Source organism: Triticum aestivum, chromosome 2D (genome assembly GCF_018294505.1).
Source record: "Triticum aestivum cultivar Chinese Spring chromosome 2D, IWGSC CS RefSeq v2.1, whole genome shotgun sequence".
In the NCBI taxonomy this organism is placed as follows: Eukaryota; Viridiplantae; Streptophyta; class Magnoliopsida; order Poales; family Poaceae; genus Triticum; species Triticum aestivum.
In genome coordinates this window covers 618,849,830-618,866,077 of record NC_057799.1, presented here as the reverse complement: position 1 = coordinate 618,866,077, position 16,248 = coordinate 618,849,830, and positions in this window count along the sequence as shown.

The window sequence follows — 16,248 nt, the reverse complement described above, 5'->3', positions numbered from 1 at the left end:
AAATAAATAAAAGGGCGCTGGGATGATGGGCAAATCCTTTGATAATCCTGGCACATTTTCTATTACGGCCCAACCTACCACTGCAGCAGCCCGCCAAGGCGATGGAGTCCAGCGTCGGACTGGGAGAGCCCACGAGGCCAACAAGCGTTACACTGGCCCAGAGTGGACGACCTAACTACTTAAGCAAGCATCGAGCTGGGAGAGGGCAGGCAGAAACGAGACACTGGCGGCGGCTATCACTCCTGATCCCCTTTTCCCTTGTATCCCATGAACCCTAGATCGAAACCTCCAATTCCTCTGTACTCCGACTGTGATTGTGCTAAATTACTTAGTGGGAGCGTAACATTTGGTATCAGCAGCCTTTCCACCCACCACCTCAACCCTGGCCGGCCCTTTTCCCACGATTATCCAGACTCGTCGCGGCAAGACCACGGCCATGGAGGAGACCAACAAGGCCCTGGCCGATCTGACGGCGGCGGTCAGCGCCATGTCGTCCCAGATCGGCGAGATCCACCCCATCATCCTCGAGCTCCAGGGGTGGCGACCAGCTGTCGAGCGCTCGGTGGAGGACCTGCGTCTGGAGGTGGGCGAGCTGCGCCAGCTGCTCAAGGAGGTGCGGCCAGAAACCGCGCCGGTGCTAGATCCGGCACCAGCGGCGGCCACGGAGCTGGTGCATCCGATTGGCCTCGCGGATCTGCCTCCACTCCTTTCGTCGACAGCAGCACCACCGCTCAAGGCTTCTCTGATCGCGGACGCGCGTCTGCCTCAACCCAGCGAGTGCCTCATGCCTCGCAGTGGCGACGGCCACGGGCCCGCTGGCCACAGCAGGACTCAAGATCACCGGGGGATGTCGCCGGGGGAACGGACCCCGCGGGCACCTCCGGTCACGGGTATGGCCGATTCCCATCCTTTTTTAGCAGAGAGTTCATTCATGGGGGAGCGTCAGTTCGGATTCGGTCGATTTCCTCCTCCACCGCGTTTTGATTTTCCTCTGTTCGATGGGGATGGTCCACGAGCATGGCGTCTCAAGTGTGAGGCGTACTTCAGAGTGTGTACGCTCAGCCCATACACCTGGGTGAGCTGCGCCGCGATGTACTTCATCGACGGTGCACTGTCTTGGTCACAATCTACCAAGGCACATTTGATATACACTGATTGGGTGGTGTTTGCGGAGGCTGTGTGTGTGCAATTTGGGAGAGAAGAGTTTCAGTCTCTGTTGTGGCAGTTCAACCGCCTACAACAGAATGGCAGCATGGCGGAGTATGCAGAAAAGTTCACGCAGTTTATGCACAATTTAGTGGCACACCATGAGTCATGGGAGCCATCGTACTTCATTACGCATTTTGTTGATGGGTTGAAAAAGGATATTAGAGCTGCAGTAGTTTTACATCGGCCAAAAACACTCGATACTGCTGTCGATCTTGCTTGTTTGCAGGAGGAGGTGCTAGAAGCAATGCGCAGAGAAGACAAGAGGGATGATCGCCGGTACTCAACACCGGTATCGTCTCGAGGGGTGCCACGCACGGCTCTGCCCTTGCCTCCACCGCCGGTCATCACTCCCACCAAGCCAGCGGTGCCCGTGGAGGGTTGCAGTACAGACCGTCGCGCACAAGAGGCGGCGCACACGCCACCAGCTGAGGACAAGATTGTAGCTCTCCGCGCGTATCGGCGCGCTCGCGGGCTCTGTTTCACCTGCGGCGAGCGCTGGGGGCGCGACCACTGCTGCGGACCGACCGTGCAACTGCACGTGGTGGAAGAGTTGCTCGCCATGATGCATAGTGAACCAAATGACTCCAACGACCTGAACCAAGATGAGGCGGCCAGTGAACAAGGGCCAGATTGTTGTGTCCTCTCCAAGGAGGCTCTAGACGGAGGGGAATCCTCCACCACCATGCGTCTCCACGGCTGGGTTCAAGGTCGGGAGGTGTTGATGCTCATCGATTCGGGCTCATCCCACAGTTTCATCTGTGAATCCCTGGCCGCTCAGCTGCACGGTGTGGTCAAGGTCAAGCATCCGTTGGCAGTGCGGGTGGCGAACGGTGGCGTCATGCGCTGTGATCAAAGAACTGCCGATGTGTCAATGGCAGACCCATGGAGTCACCTTCGAGACCACCCTTAAGGTGCTTCCATTGGGTTGCTACGACGTCATCCTTGGCATCGACTGGCTAGCGCAACACAGCCCCATGAAAGTGCACTGGCTAGATAAGACGATGGATTTGACTACCACGGCACCACCGTCCATCTCCAAGGGGCGAAGGCAGATGTTAGTCAATGAAAATTACTCTCCGACGAGGAACTGACTGAGTTACTACAACGCGATGGTGTTGCGCGTATGGTTCAGCTTTGTGCCACTATACAAGGAGAGCCAAACATTACTGAAGTGCCTGTGCCTGCGGAAATTGATGCACTCATCAACGAGTTTGAGCACTTGTTCGCAGAACCAAAGGGGCTACCACCGCAGCGTTCATTCGATCACACCATACCCCTGCTTCCGGGAGCAAAGCCGGTCAATGTCTGCCCGTACCATTACAGTCCAGCTCAAAAGGATGAGATTGAGAAGCAAGTAGCGGACATGCTTGCACAGGGGATCATTGCGCCTAGCTCCAGCCCGTTTGCTTCGCCGGTGCTACTAGTTCAAAAGAAGGATTTGTCTTGGCGTTTCTGTGTGGACTACCGCCAGCTCAATGCCATAACAGTCATGAACCGTTTCCCCTTGCCGGTCATTGATGAGCTTCTGGATGAACTTGCGGGGTCCATGTGGTTCACTAGCTTGGATCTCCGGGCTGGATACCATCAAATACGTATGAAGCCCGAGGATGAGCACAAGACCGCTTTCAAAACCCACCATGGTCATTTTGAGTTCAAGGTGCTAGCATATGGCCTAACAGGTGGACCTGCAACTTTCCAGGGAGGGATGAATATTGTGCTATCTCCAGTCAATCGCAAGGGCGTGCTAGTTTTTATCGATGACATATTGGTGCACAGTGCCATGATAGAGCAGCACCGTGATAAGCTGCGACACGTGTTCCAGCTGTTGGACAAGCATCAGTTAAGGGTCAAGAAGAGCAAATGCACCTTTGCCAGGCCAAGCTTGTTGTATTTGGGGCATGAGATCAGTGGGGATGGCGTGCGCATCGACAACAAGAACATTGCTACAGTCGAGAAGTGGCCAACACCCTCCACCGTCAAAGTAGTGCGTGGTTTCCTTGGTCTCGCGGGTTACTACCGCAAGTTTGTGAAGAACTATGGCATCATCAGTTGCCCCCTGACAGATCTGCTTAAGAAGAACACCGTGTTCCGCTGGACATCATTGGAGGAGGCAGCTTTCCAGGAGCTTAAAAAGGCGCTGATCACTGCACCAGTTTTGGCGTTGCCAGATTTCCAGGTTTAGTTCGAAGTAGAAACTGACGCTTCAGACAAAGGTATTGGGGCAGTCCTCAAGCAAGGCAAGCATCCAGTGGCATTCCTGAGCAAGTCTTTAGGCCCTCGCAACAGCGCCCTATCCACCTATGAGAAAGAGAGGTTGGCAATCCTGCTAGCAGTGGAGCATTGGCGCCAATACTTGCAGAATGATGAGTTCCTCATTCATACGGACCAGCGCAGCTTGGACCACCTTGAGGATCAGCGATTGGCGACCCCGTGGCAGCAGAAGATCATGGCAAAGCTACTTGGTCTGTGTTACAGAATCGTCTACAAAAGCGGGGTGGACAACCGCGTGGCTGATGCACTATCCAGGCGTCCTGGACCAGCACAAGGAGACCTCGCATCGATTACAGTGGCAGTTCCAGCATGGTTGGATTCAGTTCAGCAAGGGTACAATGACGATCCCACAGCGCAGAGATGGCTAACACGACTGGCCACTGGAACAGCCAACACAGATGGATTCACCTTGGACTCTGGGATCATTAAGCAGCATGGACGAATATGGCTGGGCAACAATGTACAGCTCCAAAAACAAGTGTTGTCTGCACTGCATGCAAGTGCCATTGGAGGGCATTCAGGTTTCAATGTCACCTACCACAGAGTGCGGCGGCTGTTCACTTGGCCTGCGATGAAGCAACACGTCCGGCTGTTTGTCGAGGAATGTCAGACCTGCAAATAGGCCAAGCCTGAACGGGTCCGATACTTCGGCCTCCTGGAACCACTACCGGTGCCCAAACAGGCTTGGGAGGTTATCACCATGGATTTCGTGGAAGGGTTACCACAATCAGCAAGATACAACAGTATATTAGTGGTGGTGGACAAGTTTTCCTGGTACACCCATTTCATTCCCTTGTCGCATCCCTTCACGGCATTCCAAGTGGCTCAGGTGTTTGTCAACAACATCTACAAACTCCATGGGCTGCCAAAGGCTATTGTTTCAGACCGCGACCCCATCTTCACTAGTACTATGTGGAAAGAGATGTTCAGGTTGACACACACAGAACTTTGCATGAGCACAGCGCGACACCCACAGATAGATGGACAGTCCGAACGAGTCAACTAGTGCCTGGAGACTTATTTGAGATGCTTCGTCCACGCTTGTCCTACCAAGTGGTCTCATTGGCTGGCCCTCGCCGAATTCTGGTACAACACTTCTCCTCACTCCACTCTTGGGACATCCCCGTTTGAAGCCTTGTATGGGCATGCGCCACGGCATTTTGGCATCATTGATCCTCTGTCGTGTGCGGCGCCGGACCTGGAGGATTGGCTGCAAGACCGGGCGCAGATGGAGGCATTGCTCCGTCAGCATCTTCTTCGTACTCATCAGCAGATGAAAGAGTCCGCTGACAAGAAAAGATCAGTCCGCGTGTTCGCTGTGAAAGACTGGGTGTTCCTGAAGATCCAACCGTACATTCAACGGTCGCTGGCTACAAGAGCTAACCAAAAACTGTCCTTCCGGTATTTTGGTCCTTTTCAGGTGGTGCAACGGGTCGGCCAGGTCACCTACAAGCTTTAGCTTCCCGCCTCATGCAGCATCCACCCGGTATTTCACGTGTCCCAGCTTCGCCGAGCCTTGCCGCCGGCGGAACAAGCATTGGACGAGATGCCAGCGGAGGCGGCACCCAACCTCGAGCCGGTGGAGATCCTCGACACTCGCCTGCGACGTCGCAGTACGGCTCAAGTTCCTCAAGTGCTCATTCGCTGGACAGGGCAACCGGCTTCAGTGGCGACTTGGGAAGACCGAGATGAGCTCCAGCACCATTATCCAGCAGCTCTAGCTTGGGGACAAGCTGGTTCTCAAGAAGGGGGGAATGTTACGGCCCAACCTACCATTGCAGCAGCCCGCCAAGGCGATGGAGTCCAGCGTCGGACTGGGAGAGCCCACGAGCCCAACAAGCATTACACCGGCCCAGAGTGGACGACCTAACTACTTAAGCAAGCATCGAGCTGGGAGAGGGCAGGAAGAAACGAGACATTGGCGGCGGCGGCTATCACTCACGATCCCCTTTTCCCTTGCATCCCATGAACCCTAGATTGAAAACCTCCAATTCCTCTGTACTCCGACTGTGATTGTGCTAAATTACTTAGTGGGAGCGTAACATTTTCTAGTTTCAGGCCCATCTTAACCCATCACTGTCAACTATTTGCACTTACATTAAAAAAACTATTTGCACTTAACCTTCTAACTTTCTGCTACAACCAAAGAACACACCATCTTCAGTTCGATATAACACAATTCAGTTCACCGACTTGGCTGAAATCGTACCAAAAAAAGGTAACTCCAGCGTTCCATCAAAACGTAGAACAGGCTATCTTCTTCAGTGCGCAACCACACCACAAGCATACGATACGGTGTGAAGAACCCATTGTGCCTACCAGCTTAGCCAACTATATATACCCAAGCCTCTATATCCGGGAGCGTTTTCGCTCCAAAAATCACCCACTTGGCTGAAAATGATGTTCGGGTAAATTTGAATGTGGCACGTGTATTTTTTTGGTACACGGCTGTGTACAAACGCGTTGTGTGTTCAGAGGTTCATTTCAATTTTTTTGAACTGGTGTGATGGTTCTTTTGGTTGGTTTAGCATTTTTTGACTGCTTGTGGGGCAGGCTGGCGTGGTTCTTCTTCTTGTATGCTTCCTTTAATTCATTTCTATTGGCCGTCGCTGTCTGCGTATGTCGTTGTTGGCTGATTCTTCTGAGCCGCTGTTGGTCCATTTGCGCCATCTCTTTCTGCTGTTCAGCCGCTGTTGCCATTCGTGTTGGCTTATATAGAGTGCGCCAGGACCCCAGCCAGCCCACGTTACAAGGGGTTCAATGTACATAAAGGCAGGCAATTACTGGTAACGCCAACATTAAGTGCTATAAATGGTATTGAAGACTACGGAGTGAACGCCCGACCGTTGAGGTGCTGGTCGACTCCTGGTCTTCAATATGTCGAGTGGTTCTTCATATGGTCGAGTGACCGCAGGGTGGACAGATCTCCGAGTGGTTGTGCAGTCGAGTGGATGACACTCGACGCCTTGGCTGGATCCTCTCTATTGTCTTTGGACTTCTTCATTTCCTTGATAATGGCCCTGGATAGGGTCATGGGTTAGGCCTATGACCCTACCCCAGGTCTGTGTCTTCATCATTAGCCCCCGAATGGATTGAGGACCGAGTGAAATAGGGTTGAGGTTGATCTTGTCTTGACTCTTGTGTCTTGCGGCCTTTTTGCTTGCGCAGAGGTGAATGATAGAGCCACAGCTTTATTTCAGTCGCCTCGATCGATTCACGAATTGTCGATTGAATTCATAATGCCCTCCGTCGAGTGTTGCTCTGGTGCATTGAATCTCCGGCGCGATTGACGGCAATGTATCCCGGATCTTATGGGATTCGAAAATTGCGGGGAAGCGCGCGGGACGGGACATGACGATGATGACGGGACGGATAAGCAGGGGCGCCTCGATTTTTGCGCCGCCTTTTTCACCACGTACAGCGCGCACGGCTGCAGCGGGATTTGATAAGATTTCTCGGTCCCACCCGTCAGTCACTCGGAAATGAGCCCTTAAAAGGCGACGGGGACCGAGGCGCTGGTACTATTCATCTCTGTTTCTTCTCCTCCTTCCTCTGCCCCTCCGCGACATCCAGTCCCTCTGTCTTGGCTCCGCCGCCCTACCGCCATGGCGAAGGACAAAATGAAGGAGCTGGAGCGCGCCAAGAAGATGGCGGGGGTGGCGAAGGGGAAGAAGCCGAACCGTGGGTCGACATCGCGCTCGAGGCTGCCGGCGGGTTGGATCCAAGGCAACTGGATCCAATCTTCGCTTCGGCAAGAGGACTTGGATGAGCTGATGGAGTCCGGCTTGGTTGCGAAGGGTGCGGCAAGGCTGCCGGGGAGAGAGATGGCGCCGCAGCCTCAAACCGGTGAGTGCGTACTGCTTGCGACCCATGTCGATCGGGGTTTTTCTCTTCCCCCACACGCTTTCTTCAGGGGATTCTTGAACTTTTTCGGTGCCCAACTCCATCACTTCACCCCCAACACCATCATCTATCTTGCCGCGTTTGTATCCATGTGCGAAAATTTCTTGGGGTGTCGACCGCATTGGGGCCTATTCAAACATATCTTCACCATTTGCTCTCAGACAGTAAAGAAAACCAATTCGAGTGACGAGAAAACCCACGTCATCCAGATGTGCGGTGGCTTAGGCATCCAGAAAAGGAAAAGGAGCTCTTTCCCTTCCATGACCTTTCCCGAGTCAGTGAGAGGCTGGCAGTCGACCTGGTTCTACTGCCAAGACCTCGCAACTCCTGGTCAACCGACTGGACTTCCTCCTTTTACTTTTGCCCACCGTGCTCAAACTCCTTCTCCCTTGAAAGTGACCCCTGCCGAACAAGTAGAAACTAACATGCTGGTCGAGAGGGTGGTTCAGTTGATAAACCAAGGAGTCACTGGTATGGATTTGCTAGAAGTGTTTCTCAGTCGACGGATTCAGCCCCTCCAGTATCGCGATCATCCCATGTGGATGTATACCGGTCCGAGTGACACTGCTCGAGTACACCCTGAAGAAGTGTCAGCTGCAACGGTGGCCCAGTGGTTATCAAGCATCACTGGTAACAAAGACAACCCCAGGGGAGCTAGGAGAGTGGCGCCTTTCCGCGACGGCAACCTGCCCGACAAGGTACGACCTTGATTCCGACTGTTCTTGACTGTTCGCTCTGATTGTCTATGGATCCGACTGATTTTCACTTAACTCCCTATTTTGCAGATTTACACCGAGATGTATTCGATGCCCAACGGCGAACAGGCTCCAGCGCCAGACTAAGAGGGGGAGGACAGCGCGGAAGAGAGCGCAGACTGGGAGTCTCCAGACGACGACGATGACGATGATGATGATAGCGAGGAGTCGGACGAGGAAGAGGAGTTCGACTCGCCGCCCCGAACCGAACGTCGATCCAAGCTACATCACGACCCAGCAGGTGGGCGCGGTAAAGCCGTAGCCGCGAGCACCCAAGCGCAAAAGTGAGCCCGGTCTTTGACTCCGGAACTGACGGAAAAGGCTACCAAGCAACCTAAGGCAAACCCCTCCAAGGTTCGGAAGACCCTGCCCAAGATCAAGATGGACGTGCCTGTCGCCTCTGGGTAACGTGTTCCTTTCATATCTTTCCTTTGTACCGACTGGTTTTTCTGATCTGACCGAGTGGGTGACAAACTTGTTCAGCCCTGCCTCTGCTGCCACTGATATGGATGTTGACAAGACTACACGGGATGAAGAGACCGATGACGCGGCCTCCTCTCGAGCTGGTGAGTCCACTTAATCGAAGTTTGTTTTCATCGATTGACTTGTCGGTCGACTGATATTCTGTCATTTGTTCTTCTTGCTACAGCTCTGCGAGATATTGTTGTGCTTCCTGACGACGAAGAAGAGGAGATGCCTCCGAAGGAGAGGAGGAAGAAGAACAGAGGTTCGAGCAGGAGAGTGCCTGAGGTCCCAGTCTCTGAAGCGGTGGTCAAGCGAACTGGAGATCCAGTCCGGACCAATGTTTCATTCGCCGACCCGCTGACGACTGATCGCCCGTCGGGGTCAGTTACTCCAGCTCCTGCTGCTTCAGTGCAAGTCCCCGCCTCGACTGTTTTGGAACCATCGCTCTTTACCGCGTATCAGACCTCGGACGACCCACCAAGTGCTGCTAGGGAGGCTCTTCGTCAAGTGACCCTTGTTATGGATCAAGTGAAAGTGATGCACGAGGCCAGTCAGGTGGCCTACAATGCTAGCACCGCTCTGCAGGCCAATGTCAAGGTCAGTTATCTCCCATCTGATTTCACTCCGAACACCCACTGGGTGCATTTGCATTTGTCCTGAGTTTGTATAAGTCTTTTTTGGTCGACTAAGGTTGAGTCGATTGAGACGTAGATGAGCGTTTTGGAACTTTATGTGCATCTATCATGAGCTTGCACCACTCATCAAGTCATAGTTCTTGCATTGTTGAACTGGTGGGGGCACGCTGAGTGCACCCACTGGGTGTAGTTCCCGAGACCATGGTTGACTGCAGGCAGTCGACTGTGGTCTTATAGTTTAGTTTGCTTCGCTCGACGCTGGGCAGACCATGCGGAGTGCTGAGTCGAGCCAGTGGGGGCACGCTGAGTGCGCCCACTGGGCGTAGTCCCCGAGACCGTGGTCGACTGCGGGCAGTCGACTATGGTCTGAGAACAACTTTCTCTCTTTTTTTTTGCTTTGCTAGGCAGACCATGCCGAGTGTTGAATCAAACCAGTGGGGGCACGCTGAGTGCACCCACTGGGTGTAGTCCCCGAGACTGCCGTTGAATGTTTGATTCGATGGTAGTCTTAGAGTAACTTTCACTGTTGTCTTTGTCGACTGATATAACTTGTATGCTGACTGCAGAAGTCTTGTGATCTCGGAGCTCAGATTTCTGTCCTGAACCAACAACAAATCAGCCTGAATCTTGATCTGGAACTGGCTCAGAAGAACCTCAAGACCGCCCGCGACAAAGTGACTGCCATGGGAGGTAATTAACTGTCGACTGTTCATCTTATGACTTGCATTTTGCCGCGTGTGTCTTAGTCACTTTGAACCGAGTGACTCCACTCGAACAGATGTGCGTAGTGAAAACCGTCAACTTCAAGGTCGTCTGAAGAATGTTGTTTCTTTAGAGAAAATGAAGCAGGCCCTAGAACAGAAGGACCTGGATCTTGCAGCTGCCCAGAAGGAGGACGAGAGAAGACGACGCTTGCTGACAAGAAGCTAGCTTCAGTCGGTAAGCTGGAAGAGGAGAATTCCACTCTCAAGACTGCCATTTCTGATGCCAACCGCGAGGTCGAACAATTGAAGAAGGACAAGGATAAGCTGACTGAGGAGATTGGAAGTCTGAAGGCCAAGAAGGGCGAGTTGGAATCTTATCTGGGCCGGCTTGCTGCGAAACTGGTCTCAAAACTTGAAGGTATTTGTTGTTCGATCGGCTTGTTTCCGTCGACTGATGCTCTTTACCATACTGTCGACTCATTATTCACTCGACTGTGCAGAACTTTGCCAAAGCTTTGAAGAAGAAACTAGGCGAGTCGAGACTGGTCTTGATCCGATAAACTGCCCCGTCAAGTATGATGTTGCAATGAATGTGCTGCGGATGGAATCTCACGCGGACAGCGCAATTGCTTATCTTGCTCGTCTGAAGGCGGCGATGACTCGAGTTGATGCCGAACTCTGGCCCCAGGCGGAACTGTCTCAAGATCTCGAGTCTCTGATGACTCGACTAAATCAGATACCAGACCGAGTGCAGGAATGGAAGAAATCATCTGCCCGCTGTGGTGCCGACGTCGCTCTGTCATTGGTTCGAGTGCACTGCAAGGACGTCAACGAGGACAAGCTGGCGGCGCTCAAGGTCGCCAACACCAAGAAGCTCAACTTTCAATCTTTTATGGATACTTTCCTCGACGCCGCCACTCGCATTGCAGATAGCATAGACCTCGACAGTTTCTGCAATCCAGCCAGTCCTTCTCCTGCCGAGTGACCCGAAAAACTTTATGCCATACCTTTATTTGCCTCGGAATGCCGAGTGGTTGTGTAACCGTTAAAACTCTTTTGAGCTTGGAGCTCGAGTACTTTTATCCGTAGGTTCGAACCTTAGGATTTATCCAAATTTGGTTTATCTCTGAATATGTTTGCCCTTGCCTTCGAGTAGTCCTTGCTTTATCACTCGACGTAACTTTTTGATCGGTGCAGCTTCATGGTGACAAGGGGCTGTTGACTTGCGCTTCGCAGTTCTTGCAGATAGGGATGGAGTATACGTTATACTTGTGGCGCAGCTCCGAGAAGAAGGTTGCAGTCGACCTGCATCTTGTCGTCCTTACGGATCGGGACGGAGCGTACGTTATACTTGTGGCGCAGCTCTGAGGTGAAGGTAGTAGTCGACCTGCATCTCGTCGTCCTTACGGATCGGGACGGAGCGTGCGTTATACGTGTGGCGCAGCTCTGAGGTGAAGGTAGCAGTCGACCTGCACCTCGTCGTCCTTGCGGATCGGGACGGAGCGTGTGGCCGCATCTCCGAATGGGAAGGTCAGTCCTCATTTGGAATGTGTTTCATACTTAGGCGAGTACTGGACTGCAGCTAAGCCTCCGAGTGGGAGAGTTGCTCTCCGCTCGGTAGGATTTTTCATACTTAGGCGAGTACTGGACTGCAGCTAAGCCTCCGAGTGGGAGGGTTGCTCTCCACTCGGTAGGATTTTTTCAAACTTAGGCGAGTACTGGACTGCAGCTAAGCCCCCGAGTGTGAGGGTTGCTCTCCGCTCGGTAGGATTTTTTCAATCTTAGGCGAGTACTGGACTGCAGCTAAGCCCCCAAGTGGGAGGGCTGCTCTCCACTCGGTAGGATTTTTTCAAACTTAGGCGAGCACTGGACTGCAGCTAAGCCCCCGAGTGGGAGGGCTGCTCTCCACTCGGTAGGATTTTTTCAAACTTAGGCGAGTACTGGACTGCAGCTAAGCCCCCGAGTGGGAGGGTTGCTCTCCACTCGGTAGGATTTTTTCAAACTTACGAGTACTGGACTGCAGCTAAGCCCCCGAGTGGGAGGCTGGCTCACCACTTGGTAGGATTTTTTCAAACTTAGGCGAGTACTGGACTGCAGCTAAGCCCCCAAGTGGGAGGGTTGCTCTCCACTCGGTAGGATTTTTTCAAACTTAGGTGAGTACTGGACTGCAGCTAAGCCCCCGAGTGGGAGGCTGGCTCACCACTCGGTAGGATTTTTTCAAACTTAGGCGAGTACTGGACTGCAGCTAAGCCCCCGAGTGGGAGGCTGGCTCACCACTCGGTAGGATTTTTTCAAACTTAGGCGAGTACTGGACTGCAGCTAAGCCCCCGAGTGGGAGGCTGGCTCACCACTCGGTAGGATTTTTCAAACTTAGGCGAAGCGGATTCGCGACTAAGTCACCCACTGGGGGATTTTGAACACAAGATTACTCGATGGCATTCATACTTGGATAACTGCAAAAAACTCTGTCTTTGACAACCACACTAAACAGGTATTTCTTATTACAACTCGACAGACCGAGTGTTTAGGTGTAAAAGGGGCGGAGTAGCTCCGCATTCCAAGCGCGTGGCTCGTCTCTCTTGTGCTCGACGTTGTAGAGGTGGTACGCGCCATTGTGAAGTACTTTGGTAACGATGAAGGGACCTTCCCAGGCTGGGGCAAGCTTGTGCGGTTTCTGTTGATCCACTCGAAGAACTAAGTCTCCCTCCTGAAAAGCTCGACCCCTCACGTTCCTGGCATGGAAACGACGCAGGTCTTGCTGATAGATGGTCGACCGGATCAGGGTCATTTCTCTTTCTTCCTCCAGGAGGTCTACTGCATCTTGCCGTGCTTGCTCTGCTTCAGCTTCTGAGAAAAGTTCGACTCGAGGTGCATTGTGAAGCAAATCACTCGGAAGTACGGCTTCAGCCCCATACACCAAGAAGAACGGAGGTCGGCCAGTCGACCGATTGGGAGTTGTCCTCAAACCCCAGAGTAGACGGAAGTTCATCAACCCAGGCGCCAGCTGCATGCTTGAGATCCCGCATCAACCGAGGTTTGAGCCCTTTAAGAATCAATCCGTTGGCTCTTTCTGCTTGTCCATTCGACTGGGGATGGGCGACTAAAGCATAGTCGACTCGAGTACCTTGAGAGGCGCAGAAAGCTCTAAACTCATCAGAATCAAAGTTTGACCCATTTCGGTGATGATGCTATGTGGCACGCCATATCTGAATGTCAACTCTCTAATGAAACTGACAGCAGTACTGGCTTCGAGATTCTTGATGGGCTTGGCTTTGATCCATTTAGTGAACTTGTCGACTGCCACGAGCACATGAGTAAAACCACTCCTGCCGGTCCTTAAAGGGCCAACCATATCTAACCCCCAGACAGCAAAAGGCCAGACGAGTGGAATGGTCTTGAGAGCGGATGCAGGCTTGTGGGACATGTTGGAGTAAAATTGACAACCTTCACACTTGTCCACTATTTCTTTCGCCATTTCATTCGCTCGCGGCCAATAGAATCCCGCTCGGTATGCTTTAGCCATGATGGTCCGAGAGGACGCATGGTGGCCACAGGTCCCCGAGTGGATGTCGTTGAGGATCACTCGACCTTCTTCTGGTGTTATGCACTTCTGACTGACTCCGGTCACACTTTCCCTGAACAGCTGTCCTTTTATCATGGTGAATGCTTTGGATCGATGGACGACCTGATGAGCTTCCTCTTCATCCTCTGGGAGTTCCTACCTGAGAATGTATGCAATGTACGGCACAGTCCAGTCGGGAGTGATGACCAAAGCTTCCATGATCAAGTCGACCACGGCTGGGACTTCAACTTCAGTCGGATCGGTAGCACTCTTTGGTTGTGGGGGCTCTTGAGTGAAAGGATCTTCCTGGACCGAAGGTGTGTGAATGTGTTCCAGAAATACATTGCTGGGAATAGCTTCTCGCTTGGAGCCTATCTTCGCCAAATCATCGGCCGCTTGATTTTTCAGTCGGGGTATATGATGGAGCTCTAACCCCTCAAACTTCTTCTCCAGCTTCCTCACTGCATTACAGTAACCAGTCATGGCTGGGCTTCTGACGTCCCACTCCTTCATCACCTGATTGACCACCAAATCTGAGTCACTGTAGACCATGAGGCGACGGACGCCGAGTGAAATGGCCATACGCAACCCGTACAGGAGAGCTTCGTATTCAGCTTCATTGTTGGAAGAATCGAAGTGAATCTAGAGGACATAACTGAGCTTGTCTCCTCGGGGAGACACCAAAACCACCCCGGCACCGGAACCATTCAGCATCTTGGAGCCATCGAAGAACATGGTCCAATGCTCCGAGTGGACTTGGGTCGGCAATTGCTGTTCAATCCACTCGGCGAGGAAATCAGCGACTGCTTGGGACTTGATAGCTTTCTTTGCCTCAAACTTGATATCTAACGGAAGAAGTTCAATTGCCCACTTCGCCACTCGACCAGTTGCATCTCTGTTGTTCAAAATTTCAGACAATGGTGCATCGCTGACGACTGTAATGGAGTGATCAGAGAAATAGTGAGCAACCTTCTTCATGGTCATGTAGATTTCATAGACAAGCTTCTGATAATGTGGATATCTCTGTTTGGATGGAGTCAAAACTTCCGAAAGATAATATACTGGGCGCTGAACTTTATAAGCTTTCCGTTCTTCTTCTCGCTCGACCGTGAGTACTGTACTGACAACTTGTCCAGTGGCTGCAATATAAAGCAGTAAAGGCTCTTTGCTGATTGGGGCAGCGAGCACCGGCTGGGTGGAAAGCAGGGATTTGAGCTCTGCAAACGCTGCGTCAGCTTCGTCAGTCCACTCGAACTTATCAGATTTCTTCATCAGTCGGTAAAGAGGCAAGGCCTTTTCACCAAGACGAGAAATGAATCGACTCAAGGCAGCCAAACACCCGGTGAGCTTCTGAACGTCATGTACGCGCACAGGGCGTTTCATTCGGAGGATGGTACCAACTTTCTCTGGATTAGCGTCGATCCCTCGTTCGGAAACGAGGAAGCCGAGGATGGTACCAACTTTCCACCTGGGACTCCGAATGTGCACTTTGACGGGTTTAGCTTGATATCGTACCTTCTCAAGTTGGCAAAGGTTTCAGCGAGGTCAGTCAGTAGGTCGGAACCTTTGCGTGACTTAACCACGATGTCATCCATATATGCTTCCACATTCCGATTGATTTGAGTGAGCAGGCACTTCTGGATCATCCTCATGAATGTGGCTCCGGCGTTCTTTAGGCCGAACGGCATGGTGACATAACAGAAACAACCGAATGGAGTGATGAAAGCTGTTTTTATCTCATCGGGACCATACAGACGGATCTGATGGTACCCGGAATAGGCGTCTAGAAAAGACAGTCGCTCACACCCCGCAGTCGAGTCGACAATCTGGTCGATGCGGGGCAGAGGAAAATGATCTTTCGGGCAGGCCCGATTGATATGCTTGAAGTCAATGCACATGCGAAGTGAATCGACCTTTTTAGGGACCATGACAACATTAGCCAACCACTCGGAGTGGTAAATCTCTCGGATGAACTCAGCTGCTGGAGTCGAGCCACCTCTTCTCCGATTGCTTTTCTCTTCTGTACGGCGGACCGTCGAAGATGCTCTTTGACTGGTTTTGCTTTTGGGTCGACTCGCAAACGGTGCTCAGCCAGTCCCCTGGGCACACCTGGCATGTCAGAAGGTTTCCATGCAAAGATGTCTCAGTTCTCACGGAGGAACTGGATGAGCGCTTCTTCCTATTTGCTGTCCAGCGTTGTTGAAATATGAGTCGGAGTAGCGTTGGGGTCAGTCGGGTGAATATGAATCGGCTTCATTTCACTGGTCGACTGAAATGCAGAATCAGTAGTCGGCTTTTTGGCTCGCAGCAAATCGCTCGGATCTGCGTTTTTCTGATACTCTTCCAATTCAACTACTGCCATTTGTGCGTCAGCAATTTTGGAACCTTTCTGAAAACATTCCTCTGCTTTTTGCCGATTGCCAATAATAGTGATCACTCCTCTGGGACCGGGCATCTTCAATTTGAGGTACACGTAACATGGTCGAGCCATAAAACGTGCATAAGCAGGCCTGCCCAGAATAGCGTGATAAGCACTCTGGAAATCCACGATTTCAAACGTCAACTTCTCTCTGCGGTAATTCTTTGAATCACCGAAAACCACATCAAGGGAAATCTGGCCGAGTGATTGAGCTTTCTTGCTAGGTATGACACCATGGAAACTCATGTTACTTTCACTTAACTTGGACATCGGAATTCCCATCTGTTTCAAAGTCTCTGCATAAAGGATATTCAAGCCACTGCCA